We start from the raw sequence: 21,471 nt of genomic DNA on the forward strand, positions 1-21,471 counted from the left end.
CAGGGAAGCGTGGCCATGCTGCCCCAGCCTGAGGCCCGACCGCAGCCTGGCCCGCCCCGGCTGATGGAGCGCAGAGCCCCGCGACTCAATGGCAGGTTGAGTCGGGGCCGTGTCACCCACCCTCCCGGTGCCCCGGGGCTTCGGAGGCTGGGGATATGCAGCCCACTCTGGGCTTGGGAGGAAGCCTGGGGGCACTAGCCTGGGGCGGGAGCTGGCAGCTGTGGTGTGGGGGGGTGGCTCTGGGCTTTGGGATTTGCAGAAAGGGCGGGGCCTCATGCAGAAGGGGTGGGGTACGGGGTCAGTCTCCCCCAGATGGTGTTTCACGTCCCGCCCATGGTGTTGCAATGGAAGAGGCTGCCCACTCTGCACTTGTAGCGAGGTTCCCCCACTACGTGGTCGTGCAGAAGACTACGTGGCTGCAGGAGACAGGCGGGTGACAGCAGGGGAAGAGGCGACGCAGGAGACAGGCGGGTGACAGCAGGGGAAGGGGCGACGCAGGAGACAGGCGGGTGATGGCAGGGGGAGGGGTGACTTGGGAGGCAGGCGGGCAACGGCAGGGGAAGGGGCGAAGCGGGAGACAGGCAGGCGACGGCGGGGGATGGGGCGATGCGGGAGACGGGCGGGTGATGGCAGGGGGAGTGGCAATGCAGGAGACAGGCGGGCGACGGGAGGGGAAGGGGCGATGCAGGAGACAGCAGGGGAAGGGGCGACGCAGGAGACAGGCGGGTGATGGCAGGGGAAGGGGCGACGCAGGAGACAGGCGGGCAACGGCAGGGGAAGGGGCGAAGCGGGAGACAGGCAGGCGACGGCGGGCGACGGCGGGGGATGGGGTGATGCGGGAGACGGGCAGGCGACGGCGGGGGATGGGGTGATGCGGGAGACGGGCAGGCGACGGCGGGGGATGGGGCGATGCGGGAGACAGGCGGGTGATGGCAGGGGGAGTGGCAATGCAGGAGACAGGCGGGCGACGGGAGGGGAAGGGGCGATGCAGGAGACAGCAGGGGAAGGGGCGACGTGGGAGATGGGAGAGTGATGGCAGGGGAAGGGGCGACACAGGAGACAGGAAGGCGACAGCAGGGGATGGGGCGATGCAGGAGACAGGCGGGCGATGGCAGGGGATGGGGCGATGCGGGAGACGGGCGGGTGATGGCAGGGGGAGTGGCAATGCAGGAGACAGGCGGGCGACGGGAGGGGAAGGGGCGATGCAGGAGACAGCAGGGGAAGGGGCGACGTGGGAGATGGGAGGGTGATGGTAGGGGAAGGGGCGACGCAGGAGACAGGCGGGTGATGGCAGGGGAAGGGGCGACATGGGAGCTCCCAGCAGCAGGGGAATGACAATGCCGTGGAGTGGCAGTGACGCAGAGGGAACAGGGCAAACTGAGAGCCAGTTGAGGGAGTGGCAGCAGCAGAAGCTGAGGTGTCGCTCGATGCCTTCCCCTCCCTCCCCCACCACTGGGGTTTGCTGACCACGGGGAGTGGGGGTTGGGGGAAGGAGCACGGAGTAGGGGGGGTCTGTTAAAGGAACATTGGATGGGACTGTCACACCGCTCGGGGAGAAACTGAGGCAAAGGACACTGCCCAGCGTACTCTGGGGTGGGAGTTTTGCTTATGATGTAGATTTGAATTTGTGATTGTAGATTTAACTATAATTAATCGACAGCCCTCATTTTTACTATATTAATTAAACCCATAACTTTATTTACTCAAGCCTAAGAATTAGTGTCACTTAATGTTTCTCTGTCCTAGCAAGAATGAACTGGATTTTGTGACTTTCTGGAAAATGCAGTGAGATTAAATGTGGGGAATTCAATCTCTGTGTTTGTGAGTTGATGTTTTCCTCTCACGGTTCATTGCACGCACTGAAATGCTCAGAGAGATCTAAGGGCTGATGTGCTCTGGACACTTAACGGGCAGAGCTACGTCTTTCTGGGTGTGAGAAATCCACCCTCCTAACCGATGTTGTTCAGCTGACCGAAGCCCTGGCGTGGATAGCGCTAGGTGGATGGAAGAATTCTTCTCTCAACCTGGCTACTACAGCGATGGGAAAACGCCTCCGATCACCGTAGCAACTGTCTACTCCAACGTCCTACAGCCATGTTTTAAGTGCAGACAGCCTACGGGCAAGTCTACACTACGGGGCTCAGTCGACCTAAGTTACGTAACTCCAGCTACGTGAATAATGTAGCTGGAGTTGATGTAGCTTAGATCGACTTATTGCGGTGTCTGCTCCGTGCTAGGTCGATGGGAAAGTTTCTCTTACGACTTACCTTATGCTTCTCCTTCCGGTGGAGTACAGGAGTCAATGGGAGAGCGATCAGGGGTCTATTTAACAGGACTTCGCTAGACCCACTAAATCGACTGCCCCCCCACCCCCCGCCCTGGTGGATTGATCGTCGCGCATCGATCCACCGGCACATAGAGACAAGCCCTAAGAGTGAGACCAGCTGTGGGTCCCATTGGCACTGTGAATGCTCAGACACTGACCCTGCAACAATGAGATCACGCTAACGCTTCCATAGTCGGCAGGATTCGAACCTGCGCAGGGAGACCCGAGTGGATTTCTAGTCCATCTGACTTTTCAGTTTTTCTCACTACGTTATAGTTCTGTACTCTGCGAGTTCTCACTTCCCCTTGTTTGCCCAGACCAGCTCCCCCAGCACACTCACTACTGTGTCATTCTGCATCTGTGTCCAGGCTGAAAAGCGAGAATTCCTGCCCATTTCCCGTCTGGCTGGAGCACGATGAGAGTGTGTTTGTGTTAATGCCATTGCTATAGACTGTTCATTTCCAACTTTGACCATTCACACAGTCCCTTTCCCGTTCAAATCTCCAGCCACTCAGGGATTCCAATAGCAGGGGTTAAGGTTTCTCTGGGGCACTGAAATGTCTCAGGGCGCTGATGCGTGAACTCAGCCTTGCGTTCCAGCCTTATTGTTTCACGGACAAACAGCAGCAGCAGGAAGAAAGAGCTGAGCATTCCTGCTCCATACAGAGGAGTTTGATTTTGCTGCTTTCAATCCTTGGGCTCCGCCGGGAGAAGGAACAATTCAGGTGGCACTGAACTGAAGGTGGGAGATAATTTCCTGACAGGGACGGCTGTCTCCTATTAAAGGTGTTTATCTGGTACCATGTAGCAGGCAGGCCTTGTTCCCAGGTCTTTCTGAGGAAATAAAGTTTCTGTGCAAAATACCACAACTTGTAACGGAGAGGAGGGAAAGGCGATAGGACCAGGACATAAGGGATGAAACATAACATGGTTCTTTCATGTGCATTAACTCTGAAAAGGGATTGATCTCCACTCCATTGTATTTGAAGGGATGTTTAGTTTTACCCTGGGTAAAATACAAGGATTCAGCAATGCTAATTCTATATTCTGAATTCTAATTCTAATTCTGAATTGCTATTCTATAGCAATGGCATTAACACAAACACACTCTCATCGTGCTCCAGCCAGACGGGAAATGGGCAGGAATTCTCGCTTTTCAGCCTGGACACAGATGCAGAATGTCATTGCAGGTGACAGTAGGATTCAAGGGTTAGTTAGTGTGATAAAAATGGTTTTAAAAAAGTCAGTTTAAACGTGAGCTGGCTGTTATTAAAGGCGTTTTCCCCAGGTCAGCTCCAAAAGTTCTTCTAGAGATGCCCTGGGTTCCCTCATGCCTCACTGGGAACTAAAGGGAACCCGCCCTCCTCCTCCCCCCCGACTGCCGCCAGTGCTGCCCTTAGCTGCAGGCTGATTTTTCTGGGGAGGGGAAATGGAATTGACTCATTTGCTGCTGAGAAGTGAGTCAGGCCAGTTCTCTGGGCACCAGAACTTCCAGCATCTTCCCAGTCCAACCCAGGCTGATGCCCTGCCCCAGCCACTGCCCCATTGAGGCCCTGCATTTTGAATCTAGAGCAGGCAAATTCGGGGATTTTTCTACAGCCAGGAGAGCCTCCTGGGCAGAGATGCAGGTGGGGGGAAAGCAGCAGCCTCTCCCTGCAACGTCCAGCTGTTGCTCCTGGATGCACTGCCTTGGTGTTTGCTGGCGCTACCAGCAGGGGATCGGCATCATGTACCTCCCAGCCCCTTGGGGCTCCAGGCAGCGCATCTGCAGGCATGTGGGGCTGGGGGTGTTCTTGACAGGGTAGGAAACTTCAACTCCGCAGTCAGCTGGTGAGTTCCCAACTCACCTACCAGGGGGCTGAGAGGCTCTGGGGGAAGACTTTGGGCTCCAGCTTGCCAGGGCTCCAGGAGTGGGCTTGGGCTGTTTATAACAGGCAGCTCAAGAATGGCATCAGATGAGCAGACTATTGCTTTAACTACTAGGCCACCTTGCCCAATGAATGGCCTCTTATTTCCTTGTTTCTAAGGTCTCTGCTTCCTGCAACCTTTTCCCCAATTTCATTGGCTGGCTGGGCACGGGAGGGTCTGTACTATTGAAAAAGACCAAGTGCCAGGGACAAAACACTCCAATCCCGCCTGGTGCAGGGAGCTGGATTTGCTCTTCAAATTCTGTCGTTCCTAAATGTCCAGGTCTGGGAATGTCCCACAGAAGAATTTCTAATGGACAGCTGGCTGCAGAACAGTGAAACTGCACAGAGCTCCTGTGGAGGACAGATGAGAATTAGAAACAATTTGAGGATCGTTTGGGAAATTAGCCTTTGCTGACAAGGTTTGTCTCTGTTCCTGTTTCACCTTCCGGTGTTATGCAGAGGGATCTTTGGCTTATTTTTGCGAGCTTAATAACTATCTCTGAAACTTTATTTACTCAAACCGACACTGGTGGGATAAGGAACAATTCAGGCTGTCACTGAACTGAAGGTGGGAGATCATTTTTTGACCGGGAGAGGGACACCTACTCTTAAAGGTGTTTGTCTGGCTGGCAGCCCTGATTCCCAGGTCTCTCCTGAGGGAAGAAAGTTTCTATGAAAAATCCCAAAACTTTTAAGGGAGAGGAGGGAAAGGTGATGGCCGCACGATGGGGCCAGCATGAACCACAACGTGGTGCTTTCACGTGGGACGACTCTGAACATTGACGGATCTCCACTCCCTTGGATTTGAAGAGATGTTTACTTTTGGACTTGGGAAACTACAAGGCTTAAGCAATTATATCCAGGGTCTCAAACTCCCAGCCTCTGGGCCATTTGCAGCTCGCGAGCTTCCCAATGTGGCCCGCAGGGCTCCAGCAGTTATGGGGCCGGTTCTCTCCCTTGGCCCCACCTGCTGCCCCCAGACACTCCCATCCCCGACTCCAAGGGCCCTGGCAGCACAGCGGAGCTGAGTGGCATCTTTCTGCTCACTCCAGAGGCTGCTGGCCCCTCCCTGTGGCACTGGGATGGGGGGGTTGTGCCTCCATGTGCTGTCCCTCCCCGAGTGTGCCCATGGCCAATGGTACGCTGTGTTGGTCCCTCCCCCACCTTGGAGCCCCAGGTAAGCACTGCACCTCTGACCCCCTCCCAGAGCTTGCATCCCCATCCCATATACCCCCCTCCTGCCCCAACTCTCTCCCAGGGCCTGCACCCCCTTCCTCCACACACCCCCAAGCCTCCAAACTCCCTGCCAGAGCCTGCACCCTCTCCCCATTCCCACGCACCCCCCTGACCCCAAACTCCCTCCCAGAGCCTGCACCCCCACTCCCTCCTCCTGAACCCCCACGCTCTGCCCCAGTCCAGAGCCTGCACCCAGGACCCAAACTCCATCCCAGAGCCTTCACCCCGACCCCCTCCCCCACCCAAACTCCCTCCCAGAGCCCAGCCTCTCACCCCTTCTACACCCAAACTCCCTCCCAGAGCCTGCACCCCAATCCCCTTCCCCAGACCTGTGCTCCCACCAAAACTCTATACCAGAGCCTTAGGCAGCTAGGGGGCAGATTTTTTGGGGGGGTGGGGTTTTAGGGAGTGGGTTATGGGCGGCACGAGTGACATTATTGGCCAACTGGGAGACTTTGATGATTGACACTGGCCCTAAGGTACATTGAGTTTGAGACCCTGCTTTAAGGGGTTGGAGAAATGCTGGGGAAATGGAAGGGCACAGAGCTGGGGAGCAGTGTGTGCTCCAAGGAAAGTTGTTGTTGTGCTCTGGTGACACGGGGCTGGTGTGGAGATTTTGTAAGCTGTGGTGTTTGTACACAGATAAAGTTTACTAACCCCCGGGTTCAATACTGTTCCTGCTCTGGGCTATACAGGGCAGTCTTTGCTGAGAGTGTAGCTCACTGGTTGAATAGTTGCCTGCAGGGCAATGGGTTCCTAGTTCAAATCCAAGTGCTACCCTTTAAAAACATTTTCGAATGAAAATTGATTTCCAGACCCATCTCCAGTGTGTTCAGGAGTCCGCTGAATGGGGATGCTTGAAATGAATGTAAACACTCAGCATTTGCCTGGCGAATGTAGAAAACCCAGCAGAGCTGTCCAGCAGCTGAAATCCGCTCCAGTCCTCATGTCTCCAAGAGGGACACTCTGTATTTGGGGCATGTGCGACGCCTCTGGGACGATGACAGGTGAAAAAATGCTGGATTCAATGATAGCTGAGACCACAGGAGGGGAAGGTGAATGGCAGCACCGCACAGGGTCATAACACTCAGACCCGGGGCTTCACTGTCGCTACCCCTGTGTTTGCCCTCATTTATATCCTAAGAAACACACCCTTCCCCCTCCCCCACACACTGTCATACCCAACCTTTTCCCCTGGAGCCCACCCCAACCCGGCCCTACCCCTCTCCCACACACACACGCTATGGGACACAGCCTCTCCGTTACTCACCCAGGTCAGGACTTACCTCTGCATCGCCCCAACAGGGAAGCAGAGAGCCTGAAGGGCCACAGGAGACAGATAGAGATCGGCCGGAATAGAAAAGACTTCAATTTGCTTTTTCAGGGTCTCATTAACCTCACCCAGGAGAAGTTCCAGCATCAGGTGGGCTCAGAGCACCAACCTTCCCCTCAGCAGCAGAAGGTGGGAACCAGCTCGATCAGATAGAAGGAGGCTCCCCACTTATGTTGCTGCCGTCCTGCAGCCTTTCCTATGGATTTGTTTGACTAATGCAACCCCCGCCAACCCATCCATCCAAGGACTAAAGAGACAAGCCCCTACACGTGGGCTCCAGTGGTTCAGTGGGTTAGTGCACAGGACTTATAAAGCAATGCTGCGGTTGTGAGTTCAAACCCCAGCTGAAGCTCTGGTTTTCTGTAAGCAGATGGCTTCTGCCAATCATTTTGCTCTGCGGAAAATACAATTCCAGCCCTGCAGACACCGAGGTCCCTTCCTTCACTGAGCGCAGGGCAGATTCACACATCTACAAGGCTTCGCTCTCCACCAGCCGCCTGTGTCAGGAGGGGGTCAAGCAGAACCCAGAGCGCTGCCCATCCTGTGATTCTTCACTCCCTGACTCCCCTTCGATCTTTGCTCCTCAAATCACTTGTGTGCACACCCTCCTGGCTGTGAGCCTCAAACCCTGCCTGACTTCTGTATGTTGGTCTGTTTTGTGTCTGTCGTGTTGATGTGCATGTGGGTCCTGGGTGGTTTTTGTGGATGCCTTGCCCAGTTTTGTGTGCGTGTGTGTATGATTTTTCAATGCATATTGGTTTTTGCTTAATATTCTTTTCGTGTGTGGTTTTTGTGTTCTGTTTTTTTGGTGTGGATTTGTTCTTTGTATGTTTTGAGTGGCTTTCCCTTATGTGTGTATGGCTCTGTGTGTGTGTGTGTGTGGTTTTTGTTTATGTCTGTGTGGGCCTGTGCAGTGTGTGATTTTCTCTTTCTCTCTGTGTATTTGTCTCTCTGTTTGTATCTTCATGTGTAAATTCACTGTAACTTTTCAAAATATCCACAGCTTTGCCAATTTTCACCAGGAATTTTTCTCCAGCAACCAATTCTCACTTGTTCCCTACCACTTGGTGACCATTGCCCCAGGGCACTGTCACTCTCAGGGTCCTGATTTCCCATTGACCCTTCCCCCTTCTATTGGGACTGGGAACCAGCCAACCAAAAAACCCCACAGAGTTTTAGTAAAGGGCCAACAGTCCCCTTACACAAGCCAGCCCTGTGAGGGTCACTGAAGGACATAGAAAGCAGCAGAAACCGGTCCCATGGTGTAATGGTCAGCACTCAGGACTCTGAATCCTGCAATCTGAGTTCAAATCTCAGTGGGACCTCGTGGTAAATCCCTGGAGCTCAAAGTACTCCTGTCTCTGACTGTACAAGAGCAAGTTGTTTACCTTCTACTGGGTGACTCGTGGCCACTGGAGCCAGGTCTTTGGGTGGGATGGCTGCAATTGGTAGGGGCCCTAGAACTGGCTACTGATGCCTGCAGTCCTGTGGTTTGACCTGGTGGTTGGGATTCTCGCTGCTTCACCTGATGCCCACAAATTTGGCCCTTGTGCTTGCTGTCACGCTTTTCAACTTTCCCACATGGCGCTTGAAGAAAGGAGTGCCAGGGCCAGGCTTCATAGTCAGGGCCAGAAAGGAGGGAGTAAGAGTCCCAGGATGGAGCCCAGCACACCTCTCCTCCTCTGGGCACCTAGAGCAGAGGTGCCTGGTGCTGACAGCTCCAAGGGAAGGTTTATAAGCCATAGAGCAACTGAGGGCAGGGCAAGAGGAGGGGAGGACCAATCCTATGCATGGCCAGCAGACAGGCATATGACACCTGGCCGCCAGCCTGCTCCCTGCTGTGCCAAACACCCACTGAAGGCCACCCAGAGACCAGCATGTGGGGCGGCTGCTGATTCTCAGCGGCCCGCATCAGAAGATGATAGGAAAGCAGAGCCACCCCCTGGTGGTGCCTCTGACAGTTCCCACTCCAGGTGCTCACTTTTGCAGTGGGGCAGGAGATTTTACCCCAAGAGGCTTTTCCCTAGCTGGCAAGAAGCAGAGAAACACCCAGCTCCAAAGGCGCTATTTAGCCCCCTCAGGCACAGGGACAGCCGCCCATTTGGAGGAGGGAAACTGCTCTACACGCTAGCCTGGGTAGCTGCCCGTTTACTTTGGCAAGTCAGGAATGGCAAAGGCTAGACTGGATGCACCTGGGGCCCATGCCCTAGCCTTTGTAGCTCCCAAACCCAACTCCTTCCCGGGGGTCAAGCTGAAGCCAGAGCATTGGCCTGAGCAGCCAAGAAGAGGATCCAGCCCTGAAGAAAGCAGGACTTTCAGCACAAAGGGAAAACTGCACAAACCAAACCACAAAGGGACTCGACCCCTCAATCACCTGATCTGAAGTCAGATGCCTTATCCATTAGGCCACGTGTTCACACAAGAAAAGCCTCTCCAAGCACTTCTTTGGAAAAGGTGGACACAGTGTTTCTCAGGTCAGCTACTGAGGCGGGCAGAGACTCTGGGCACAAGAAGTCAAGTTCCCAGTGAGACGTGAGACTTAATTCTATGGAGCCAGGTGCAGGACTTTGGCAGGGAGGCTTAGGCATGGGGGATTGGGGTGCAGCAGGTGGGCCGGCTGTCTAGGTGGAAATTTATTGACCCTGAGGTGCAGGAGGGAGGAAGAGGAGGCGGAATCGGCAGTGGGCGTGGAGAAAAAGAGGTCGGGGAGAGGCTCTCAGGAAGCCTGGCCAGCTCAGTCCATAGAGCATCAGGCTCTTAATGGGAGGGGCCAGGGTTCAAGGCCCTGTCCAGGCACTCAGCTCTTCTGTGCTAGGAGCCAAATCATTCCTGGTAGTGTCCAGAGCCATGTGTGGGAAAGGGAGGCTGAGACTTGTGCACCCTGCTCTGTGGCAGGGATCCTGGTAGCTCAGGCTCCGGGAAGTCTTCTGTACTCAGAGGTGCTGACATTGAGACTTCCTGGGGCTTGCTTGACCTCTGCCCCAAACCCCCACCCTGTCCTATTTCTTCCTCCTGCACACTGGATCACTGGCAGGTGGGAGGTGCTGAAGAGGAGGAGCTTGTGGGCCAGGCTGCTCACAGGTGGGAGGTGCTGTGGGGAGCTGGCTGCCAGTGGGCGCTGAGCAGCTCTTGATTTGTTTCCATTGGTGCTGCAGCCCCATAGCACCCATGGAGTCGGCGCCTCTGGCTGCACTGACGGCTCCCTGGACACTCTAGAGAGAGGAACAGAACCAGGGTTATGGCTGATCTATGGGGCAGGGGGCGTTAGGTGAGTGGCAGAGGCTTCAGGTGCTGAGAGTTTGTCTGACGCCTCAGGGACACAGTGTAAGGTGGTGTCCAGGGATCTCTATGAAAGGAGCAGAACAGGATTTTCTTGGAGTGGGGACAGAATTGAGAGGGTCTCAGGGGTTGTAGAGAGTATTGCCCGGGTGAGAGACTGGCTAAAAGACAGGCCTCGCTGTGAGCAAGATTCAAACCTGCACAGGGGAACCCTTTTGGATTTTGACTCCAATGCCTTCACCACTCGGCCATCGCAGCTGCGAGCACACTAGTGCTTCAATGCCACAGAAACTGCTAAATAATCACAGTGCCCAGGCTTGAAAAGAAAAGGAGGACTTGTGGCACCTTAGGGACTAACAAATTTATTAGAACATAAGCTTTTGTGAGCTACAGCTCACTTCATCGGATGCATGCAGTGGAAACAATAGTAGGGAGATTTACATACACAGAGAACATGAAACAATGGGTGATACCATACACACTGTAAGGAGAGTGATCAGGAAAGGTGAGCTATTACCAGCAGGAGAGCGGGGGGGGGGGGCGCGGGGTACCTTTTGTGGTGATAATCAAGGTGGGCCATTTCCAGCACTTTACAAGAACAGTAGGAGGGGAAATAAACAAGGAGAAATAGTTTTAATTGTGTAATGACACATCCACTCCCAGTCTTTATTCAAGCCTAAGTTAGCTGTATCCAGTTTGCAAATTAATTCCAATTCAGCAGGGTCATAAATATAAAGGGAAGGGTAAACACCTTTAAAATCCCTCCTGGCCAGAGGAAAAACCCTTTCACTTGTAAAGGGTTAAGAAGCTAGGATAACCTCGCTGGCACCTGACCAGAATGACCAATGAGGAGACAAGATACTTTCAAAGCTGGAGGGGCGGGGGAAACAAAGGGTCTGGGTCTGTCTGTGTGATGCTTTTGCCAGGGACAGAACAGGAATGGAGTCTTAGAACTTAGTAAGTAATCTAGCTAGATATGCGTTAGATTCCGATTTCTCTAAATGGCTGAGAAAATAAGTTGTGCTGAATGGAATGGATATTCCTGGTTTTGTGTTTTTTGTAACTTAAGGTTTTGCCAAGAGGGTTTTGAATCTAATTACCCTGTAAGGAATTTGCCATCCTGATTTTACAGAGGTGATCCTTTTTTACTTTTTCTTCTATTAAAATTCTTCTTTTAAGAAACTGAATGCTTTTTCATTATTCTTAAGATTCAAGGGTTTGAGCCTGTGGTCACCTATGCAAATTGGTGAGGATTTTTATCAAACCTTCCCCAGGAAAGGGCAGTTAAGATTTGGGAGGATTTTGGGGAGAAAGACGTTTCCAAACGAACTCTTTCCCAATAACCGGTGTTAGACGTTTGGTGGTGGCAGCGAAAGTCCAAGGGCAAAAGGCAAAATAGTTTATACCTTGGGGAAGTTTTAACCTAAGCTGGTAAAAGTAAGCTTAGGAGGTTTTCATGCAGGTCCCCACATCTGTACCCTAGCATTCAGAGTGGGGAAGGAACCTTGACAAGCGTCAATCTCAATTAAAAGCAAGCGAAAGTGTCAACTCAGAGAGAGTATCCAGAGTAGCAGCTGTGTTAGTCTGTATCCGCAAAAAGATCAGGAGGACTTGTGGCACCTTAGAGACTAACCAATTTATTTGAGCATAAGCTTTCGTGAGCTACAGCTCACTGAATCGGATGAAGTGAGCTGTAGCTCATGAAAGCTTATGCTCAAATAAATTTGTTAGTCTTTAAGGTGCCACAGGTCCTCCTTTTCTTTTTTCAGAGAGAGTAGTGTCAATTGAGCGGTTTGTGTTGTAAGGTGTCCATGTCAATTACAAAGCACCGCTTAGAGTTAATTAATGGCTTACAAGGTACTTAGAGTCAATTGATGGTTTGCAAGCTTTAACACGGACACTGTCAGCAGCTAAGGAGAGCTGCAAATCAATATTGCAGAATTGCAATTATTTCAAATAGGGGAATTACAAATATTATAAACAGAATTACAAATATATAAAATATGCCTACAGCCTGGCCCTGGCACTCCTTTCTTCAGGTGCCATGTGGGAAAGAGGAAAAATGTGGCAGCAAGTACAAACTTGCTCTCGTACAGTCAGAGACAGGAGTACTTTGAGCTCCAGATATTTACCACGAGGTCCCACTGAGATTTGAACTCAGATTGCAGGATTCAGAGTCCTGAGTGCTGACCATTACACCATGGGACCAGTTTCTGTTGCCTTCTCTGGCCATCAGTGACCCTCTCGGGGCTGGCTTGTGTAAGGGGACTGTTGGCCCTTCATTAAAACTTTGTGGGGTTTTTTGGTTGGCTAGTTCCCAGTCCCAATAGAAGGGGGAAGGGTCAATGGGAAATCAGGACCCTGAGAGTGACAGTGCCCTGGGGAAATGGTCACCAAGTGGCAGGGAACAAGTGAGAATTGGTTGCTGGAGAAAAATTCCTGGTGAAAATTGGCAAAGCTGTGGATATTTTGAAAAGTTACAGTGAATTTACACATGAAGATACAAACAGAGAGACAAACACACAGAGAGAAAGAGAAAATCACACACTGCACAGGCCCACACAGGTATAAACAAAAACCACACACACAGGCAGTGTTTGAGTCTCATAGCCAAGAGGGTGTTCCCAAAGGTGGTTTGGGGAGCAAAGATTGAGCAGGAGTCAGGGGGTGAAGAATCACAGGATGGGCAGAGCTCTGGGCTCGGCTTGAACCCTTCCAACACAGGTGGCTGATGAAGAGCAGAGCCTTGTAGATGTGTGAAATCCACCCTGAACTGGGTAAAAGGAGGGACCTCAGTGTCTTCTGAGCTGGGATGTATTTTCCACAGGGCAAAATGATTGGCAGAAGCCATTTGCTTAAAGAAAACCAGTGCTCCAGGTGAGGTTTGAATTCACAACCTCAGCACTATTCCAGACAGGACTGCTCTATAAGCGCTATGTGCTAACCCATTGCACCAGTGGGACCCCTAGTTAGGGGCTTGTCTCCTTGTTCCATGGATGTATGTATGGATGACGGGGTTGCATTAGCTAAAACAAATCCATATTAAATGCTGCAGGACAGTAGCAACAGAGGTGGGGAGCCTCCTTCCCATGTGATCGAGCTGGTTCCCACCTTCCGCTGCTGAGGGGAAGGTTGGTGCTTTGAGCCACCCAGTGCTGGAACTTCTCCTGGGTGAGGTTAACGAGACTCTGAAGAAGGGAAGGGAAGTCTTTTGTATCTGTAGTCTCATTGGTCCCCTGTTGGGGCGATGCAGAGGCAAGTCCCGACCTGGGTGAGTCACGGAGAGGCTGTGTCCCATGGCGTGTGTGTGGGAGAGGGGTAGGGCAGGGTTGGGGTGGGCTCCAGGGGAAAAGGTGGGTGTGACAGAGTGTGTGGGAGGGGGAAGGGTGTGTTTCTTAGGATATAAATGAGGGCAAACACAGGGGTAGTGACAGTGAAGCCCCGGGTCTGAGTGTTATGACCCTAGCAAATATTCAACCAGTGAGCTACACTCTCAACAAAGGACTCCTTGAGCAAGAACAGTTTTGTTAGTGAATTTTATCTCTACACAAACACCACAGCTGACAAAATCACCACACCCGCTCTGTGTCACCAGAGCACAACAACAACTTTCCTTGGAGCACACACTACTCCCCAGCTCTGTGCCCTTCCATCTCCCCAGCATTGCTCCAATCCCTTAAAGCAGGGTCTCAAATTCACTTTACCTTAGGGCCAGTGTCAATCCTCAAATTCTCCCAGTGGGCCAATAATGTCACTCATGCCACCCAGAACCTGCTCCCCAAAACTCCACCCTCCAAGAACTCTGCCTTCCACCTGCCTAAGCTCTGGGAGGGAGTTTGTGTGGGAGAAGAGGTCTGGGGAAGGGGTTTGGGGTGCAGGCTCTGGGAGGGAGTTTGGGTGCAGAAGGGGTGAGAGGCTGGGCTCTGGGAGGGAGTTTAGGAGGGGGAGGGGGTCTATGGTGCAGGCTCTGGGATGGAGTTTGGGTCCTGGGTGGAGGCTCTGGACTGGGGCAGGGGGAGGGGGTGCAGGAGAAGGGGATGGGGGTGCAGGCTCTGGGAGGGAGTTTGGCGGTGGGAGGGGTTTATGTGGGGCGGGGATGCAGGCTCTGGGAGGGGGTCGGAGGTCCGGTGTTTACCTGGGGCTCCAAGGTGGGGGGGACCTCCGTGCCCTGCTGCCCCCAGGCACCACCCCCACAGCGTACCATTGGCCGCATGGGTGCTTGGGGTAGGGGCAGCACACGCAGGGAGGGGCCGGCAGCCACTGGAGCGAGCAGGAAGACACTGCTCAGCTCCGCTGTGCTTTCAGGGCCCCTGAACTGGCAGGGGGGAGCATCTTGGGGCAGCAGGTGGGGCCGAGGGAGAGAACTGGCCCCAAAACTGCTGGAGCCCTGCGGGCCACATTGGGAGGCTCGCGAGCCGCAAATGGCCCGGAGGCTGGGAGTTTGAGACCCCGGATATAATTGCTTCGGCCTTGTAGTTCACAACGTCCAAAAGTAAACATCTCTTCAAATCCAAGGGAGTGGAAATCAGTCAATGTTCAGAGTCGTCCCACGTGAAAGCACCATGTTGTGGGTTCAAGCTAGCCCCATCGTGTGGCCATCACCTTTCCCTCCTCTCCCTTAAAAGTTTTGGTATTTTGCACAGAAACTTACTTCCCTCAGGAGAGACCTGGGAACCAGGGCTGCCAGTCAGACAAACACCTTTAAGACGAGGTCCCTCTCCCGGTCAAAAAATGATCTCCCACCTTCAGTTCAGTGACAGCCTGAAGTGTTCCTTATCCCGCCAGAGCTGGCAGTGGGCCCAGATATAAAGAGTGAAACACGACACATCATAGCTATGCCCACAGTGACTGCAAAATCTTTTTATATATTTCTTATTACCTCAGTGTATTGTTTTCTCTGGAGTCTAGACCTTGACTGTCCCTTCTCCGAGAAATTTGGACCTTGATACAAAGAATCAACTATCCCTAGTTAAGGCCATGGACTTGACACCCATTGGGGTGTCCTACACAGGTACCAGTATTAACAGCAATGGCTCCCTTTTAGCCATAGTTTTTCCTCAGAGTAATAAATTGAAACAAACCCCTGTTAAATAATTTCTCAGCCCGAGCCCTTCACCTACAGTCCATAGGGCATTGGGCCACCACGTGGATGTTTCATTTCCCACCTCAATTTCACACAGAGACACAATTTCCTTTGCACAGATCCATGAACAGCAAAACCTCCCTGTGTCTCTTGTCTGAGCCAGGGCACTCAATACCAGTGAACCCTTCTCTCCTGCAATGGCAATGGTCAGAGAGAGGGAAGTGGCCACCTGCGTCCCTGTCGGGGAGACATTGGCTCGGCTCTTTCTTTATGCTGCTCTTGTTAGTCCATGAAACATCAAGGATGGAATGCAAGGCTGAGTTCACGCACCAACCCCCTGAAAAGTTTCCATGCCCCAGAGAAAACCCGACCCCTGCTATTGGAATGATGTGCTGGAGATTTGAATAGGAAAGGGACTGTCTGCTTGTCAACGTGGGGAATGAACAATGATCTACAGCAATGTCGTTAACACAAGCACACTCTCATCGTGCTCCAGCCGGAAGGGGAATGGGCAGGAATTCTCGCTGTTCAGCCATGGACACGCTTACACTAATGCACAGCCTTGAGTGTGCTGGGGAAGCTGGTCTGAGCAAACAGTTTGAAGTGACAATTCTGGGAGAACTGAATCATAGTGTAGTGGAGCAGCTGCACGTCCAGTAGTTGTGGCCGAGTGGTTAAGGCGATGGACTAGAAATCCATTGGGGTCGCCCCGCGCAGGTTCAAATCCTGCCAACTACGGAAGCACTGGGCTGTTATTATTACTGTAGTCTTAGTGCCTGAGCATCCACAGTGTGAACTGGAGCCAGATCTGGTCTCTTTGGCTGTCTACACTTAAAATGTTGCTGTGACACTTCTCTAGCGCCTTGGGTAGACAGTCACTACACCGACTGGAGGGGTTTTCCCATCCCTGTAACAGCTACATTGACAGAACAATTTTTCCTTCTATTTAGCTCTATCTAACCAGGGCTCAGGTCCGCTTAACTCTATTGGTTTGGGGGTGTGGATTTTTCACACCCTGAGACACGTAGCTCTGCCAGTTAAGTGACCAGCGTACACCAGCCCTTAGATCCCTCTGAGTATTGCAGTGCATTCACTGAACTGTGAGAGGAAAACATCAGCTCACAAACACGGAGACTGAATTCCCCACAGTTAATCTCTCTGCACTTTTGAGAAAGTCACAGAATTGAATTCATTCCTGCTAGGACAGAGAAAAAAATAAGTGACACTAAATTTTTGGCTTGATTAAATAAAGTTAAGGGTTTAATTACTACAGTAAAAATAGGTACTGATTCCTCCAAATAACACCATTACTTGAAATAGAAACAGAGATAAAATTTGTCAGTGATGACTAATTTAACAAATGATCTTCCCATTATTAATTTATACTGTGCCCCCACTGCAGGTCTGGGCCCCTCCAGTGTAACTGCTCTGCATCTGCCTTCCAAAGAACTGGCCTGACTCACTTCTCAGCAGCAAACGAGTCAATTCTATGTCCCCTCCCCGGAAAAATCAGCCTGGAGCTAATTTGGCAGCACTGGTGGGGGAGGTGAGGTTCCCTTTAGTTCCCAGCGAGGCATGAGGGAACCGAGCGCGTCTCTAGAAGAACTTTTGGAGCTGACCTGGGGAAAGCGCCAGGCTGCAGCCGGGACTCAGGCTGGGGCAGCATGGCCGCGCTTCCCTGGTGAGCCATGAGACACGCCAAGGGCTGTGTGCAGGCAACCGGGAAGTGGGAGGGAGGTGTCTTCGAGCTGGCGCGTCTCGTCCGTTTCTCCCTTGCTGCTTGGCAGAAGCGGGAAGGGAGCGAAACGTGCCCGGCTGAAGGTTTTGCACTTGGCCTTGAGGATTAAGCCCGAGCCCCCGGCATGGCTGCTGGGAGATGGGTTTCTGACTCGCATCCAGCGCACTCTGCGGGCCACCAGCTGAACCCCGAGGCCAAGAGAGTCGGGTTTGAGGTGAAAAAAGGGGCCTTTGAGGCTCCCAGCACACCTTGAGGAGCGAGGAAATAGCAGGAGGTTACCAGCGTCCCTGGGTGGGCTCGAACCACCATCCTCTCGGTTAACAGCCGAACGCGCTGACCCATTGCGCCACAGAGACACCTGGAGACCTGGCTGCTGTTACCAAGGCTGTGCAGCCTGCAGATCTCCTGCCCACGCTAGAGCTTGCAAGGCGCTAGTCCGGACAGGACCGGATTCACCGTGGCACCAATGGCTCCACCGTGCCAGGCCCAAGCTCAGACGGGCCCATAACGCTCGCTTCCTCCCCTCTCGCAGCGCTGCCGAAGTGGAGCCTCGGAGCAGCAGGGATCCAGCCTGGGAGCTGAGAGCCCACGGGGCCCTGGGAGCTGTAGTTCCTTGGCCAGCTCCCTGCCGAGAGAGCCAGCCCTGGAGCAGGGAAGGAACTACATTTCCCAGCATTCCCTTGGCCACTATCCACAGGAAAGGGAGCGGGGGGAGTGGGGAAGCTGAGACCCCATGCGCTGCAGCTTGCTGTGAATGGGGAGCTGGCTGCTCGAAGGGGGTGGTGCTGTGAATGGAGAACAAGTGTGCCCAAGGAGTAGAAGGCTTTGGTCCGAATATCACCCTCACAGACTTCCCCAGGCTGGAGGAGGGATGCTGGTGTGACCTCGCCTGGCAGCCCCCAAAGGAGGAACTGGGTGGACTGAATGGACAGTGCCCCTCTCTGTCTGAAGCCTAGCAAGGGAGGTCTGTGGATCCCACAAGAAGTTAAAACGAAAAGTAAGGGAGGGGAGGCTCTACTCGAGGACCTGGGCAGCTGTAGATACATTACCAGGCCCGTAGGAGGATTTCCATTCTGAGCCAGGGAAGCAGAAATTGGCTTTTCCTTTCTTGATTTATCCAATATTCCGAAAGGGAATCGAGCACCTGCCTTCCACATTTGAACGTTCTCAAAACTCAGGAGTTCTCAAGCTCAATTTGGGCTGCTTGTTACTTCATTTCTCCCCAATCAAATATGCTGATCCACTGAAACGTGCTGTGGAAAAAGTAGAATAAAATTGAGCAACAAATGCTGGCATCTCCCCAGTGCTAACTCGGACTGGAATTGCTATTTTCAACAGCCATTGTCATTTCTTTTAGTGTTGATTGTTGAAAGGGAAGACAGTAATATTGCCCTGGCAAATTCCCCACAGAAACAAAGAGTGGAACAAAAGAATAAGAAAAGCACCTCCCTTTCCCTCATTTATGTAGGACAGTCTTACGATATGGATCCAGATATCCTCCAATCACACAAGCTGAAAATGGTTCCACTTTACCGCAGTTCTGTAACCGTGCAGGGACCAGTCCCGTCTGTGTTCTGTGCACATCCAAAATTCCTCCTGAATTCAGAAGGGCCTTGCTTTTGTGACCATACTACCTGATATTTTCAGCCCTTGTAAGGTTCTTAAAAGAAGAATTTTAATGAAAGAAAAGGTAAAAGAATCACCTCTGTAAAATCAGGATGGTAAATGCCTTACAGGGTAATCAGATTCAAAACATAGGGAATCCCTCTAGGCAAAACCTTAAGTTACAAAAAGACACAAAACAGGAATATACATTCCATTCAGCACATCTTATTTCACCAGCCATTAAACAAAAGGAAATCTAACGCAGTTCTAGCTCGATTACTTAGTAACTAACGGTTGTAAGGCTGCATTCCTGATCTGTTCCCGGCAAAAGCATCACAGACACACACAGACCCTTTGTTCCCCCGCTCCAGCCTTGAAAGTCTCTTGTCTCCTCCTTGGTCATTTTGGTTCAGGTGCCAGCGAGGTTATCTTAGCTTCTTAACCCTTTACACGTAAAAGGACTTTGCCTCTGGTCAGGAGGGATTTTTATAGCACTGTATACAGAAAGGTGGTTACCCTTCCCTTTATTTTTACCACAGCCCACTTGGAGACGTCTTCCCCCAAAATATCACCCAAAGCCCTACACACCCCCTTTCCTGGGGAGGCTTGAGAATAATATCCTCACCAATTGGTTACAAAATCATCAAAGACCCAAACCCCTGGATCTTGGAACAATGGAAAAATCACTCAGGTTCTTAAAAGAAGGATTTTCTTAAGAGAAAGAAAGGTAAAAATCATCTCTGTAAAATCAGGATGGAAAATACTTTACAGGGTATTCAGATTCAAAACACAGAGGATCCCCCTCTGGGCAAAACCTTAAAGTTACAGAAAACAGGAATAAACCTCCCGCTTAAAATAGGGAAGAGTCACATAAAACAAAAGATAAAGCAATCCGCCTTGCCTGGCTTACCTATACTGGTTGCAATATTGGAGACTTGGATTAGGATGGGTTGGAGAAGATGGATTTCTGTCTGGCCTCTCTCAGTCCCAAGAGAGAACAACACCTAAACAAAGAGCACAAAACAAAAGTCTTCCCCCGCCCCAGGATTTGAAAGTATCTTGTTCCCTTATTGGTCCTTTGAGTCAGGTGCCAGCCAGGTTAACTGAGCTTCTTAACCCTTGACAGGTAACAGGATGTTGCCTCTGGCCAGAGGGATTTTCTAGCACTGTATACAGACAGGTGGTTACCCTTCCCTGTATATCTATGACAGTGACCGTACAACCTGATATTTTCAGCCCTTGTAAGCGAAGCAGATTTACATTCAGTAACTGGGCAGAAAGGAAGCCGGTACTGAATGCTCCACTTCCTTGCCGGTATGCTGCTGCACCTTTTCTTACCGGTACGCCGTCCCGGCCCCTACCGGCTTCCTTTCACCTCTGACTCCAGGGGTAGGTAACACTGCAAAGGAAGAAAACCTGAGACGCAGAGAGCAGCAGGGAGTTGTCTGAGGTCACACAGTGAATAGCACACAGGGCTCCTGGCTCCCTGGCCTCTGTTCTGGCCACTAGACAACACTACCTGTGCTCAGCTGCCTAGGGGTTCGGTGTGGGGATACAGCTTTAAAGGGTCTGGGCCATATCCTCAGCTGGTGTAAATTGGTGTATCTCCACTGACTTCACTGACACAAGTTTAGAGCAGCCGAGGATCTGACCCAATATGCAGAGTTTGATTGAAAACTGGGAGAAGGAGTTAAGACACTTGCTCATACAAGCACCCTCATTCCCTTCTCATGGGAGGATGAAACAGCCCTGTGGCAAGGGGATGGAATTAGCCCCAAGAGGGGAATCCTTTTGGTCCTCTCCTGGCTGGAAGGGTCATGGAGGGACAGGACTGAGGTGCTTTGGCAGAGCTGTGAGAATAAGTGTTGGCTCAGTAAGCAGTGAGTGTGAACATGGCTGACGGTCCTGGGAGGGAGGGGAATCCAGCCAGAAGAAGGGAGAAATTCAGCCACCGTCCCAGGCTCAAACCACCATCCTTTGCATTAACAGCAGAACACACTGATGCAGTGCACCACAGAGATAGAAGGCTGCTGCACATCTGCCTGCCAGTGGTGGAGCTTGCAAGGCGCTAGTCTGGAGGCTGGGGGCTGTGGGTGCAGACCCAGCAGAGTGGTGTAGTGGCAGCATGCTGGGCCCATAACCCAGAGGTTGATGGATCTAAACCATCCTCTGCTAGGCTTGTTTCTTTTTGCTCTGGGCCTTCACGCGAGGCAGCGACCAGCAGAGCGCCAAGAGCCTAGGCCATGAGGCCAGAGGTGGCTGAGGCGGGGGCCTGCCAGGGAGCTCCCCGGCACCTCTGGCTGCCTGGGCTGAAGGCAAGAGGCCTGCGTGTGGTGAGGGCCCCTGTCCCAGCCTGAGGCAGCCGTGCTTCCTCGTCCCCTTTTCCCACGCTGCTGCTGCAGGAGAACACGAGGGAGGCTCTCGGGACGCTGGGCAGCTCTGAGCAGCTCTGTGTGGCTGTCGGGGGAAAGAGCCGCAGCTCCTGACTCAACCTGCCATTGACTCGCGGGGCTCTGTGCTCCGTCAGCCGGGGCAGGCCAGGCTGCGGCCGGGACTCAGGCTGGGGCAGCATGGCCGTGCTTCCCTGAGGAGGCATGAGACATGCCAAGGGCTTTGCGCAGCCAACAGGGAAGTGGGAGGGAGGCATCTTCAGCTGGCGCGTCGCATCTGTTTCTCCCTTGCCGCTTGGGCGGAGGTGGGAAGGGAGCGAAACGTACCCGGCTGAAGGTTTTGCACTTGGATTAAACCTGAGTCCCTGGCGTGGCTGCTCGGAGACGGGCTTTTGCGGCGCGGCCCCCACACTCTTCCAGCCAGCAGGTGAACCCACTGTGTCCAAGAGGGACACCTTCAAGGTGGCAAAAGGGGGACTTCAAGGCTCCCAGCAGAACTTGAGGAGCCCGCAAGGAGCCTTCAGTGGCATCCCTGGGGGAGCATAACCCCCCCTCCTTTCCATTAACAGCT

General features: G+C 52.5%; 5 non-coding genes across 5 annotated transcripts; 2 read left to right on the forward strand and 3 right to left on the reverse strand.

The window, feature by feature from the left end:
- Positions 1–8,058: 8,058 nt before the first annotated feature.
- Positions 8,059–8,130, forward strand: TRNAQ-CUG (transfer RNA glutamine (anticodon CUG)). The gene has a single exon. It is a non-coding gene; the product is annotated as a tRNA-Gln (tRNA).
- A 2,130-nt stretch (positions 8,131–10,260) lies between these two features.
- Positions 10,261–10,342, reverse strand: TRNAL-CAA (transfer RNA leucine (anticodon CAA)). Its single transcript has one exon. It is a non-coding gene; the product is annotated as a tRNA-Leu (tRNA).
- Positions 10,343–12,220: 1,878 nt separating this feature from the next.
- Positions 12,221–12,292, reverse strand: TRNAQ-CUG (transfer RNA glutamine (anticodon CUG)). Its single transcript has one exon. It is a non-coding gene; the product is annotated as a tRNA-Gln (tRNA).
- Positions 12,293–15,823: 3,531 nt separating this feature from the next.
- TRNAS-AGA (transfer RNA serine (anticodon AGA)) lies at positions 15,824–15,905 on the forward strand. The gene has a single exon. It is a non-coding gene; the product is annotated as a tRNA-Ser (tRNA).
- A 1,282-nt stretch (positions 15,906–17,187) lies between these two features.
- Positions 17,188–17,261, reverse strand: TRNAN-GUU (transfer RNA asparagine (anticodon GUU)). The gene has a single exon. It is a non-coding gene; the product is annotated as a tRNA-Asn (tRNA).
- Positions 17,262–21,471: the final 4,210 nt, after the last annotated feature.

This window comes from Eretmochelys imbricata, chromosome 22, assembly GCF_965152235.1.
Source record: "Eretmochelys imbricata isolate rEreImb1 chromosome 22, rEreImb1.hap1, whole genome shotgun sequence".
NCBI classification, from domain to species: domain Eukaryota; kingdom Metazoa; phylum Chordata; order Testudines; family Cheloniidae; genus Eretmochelys; species Eretmochelys imbricata.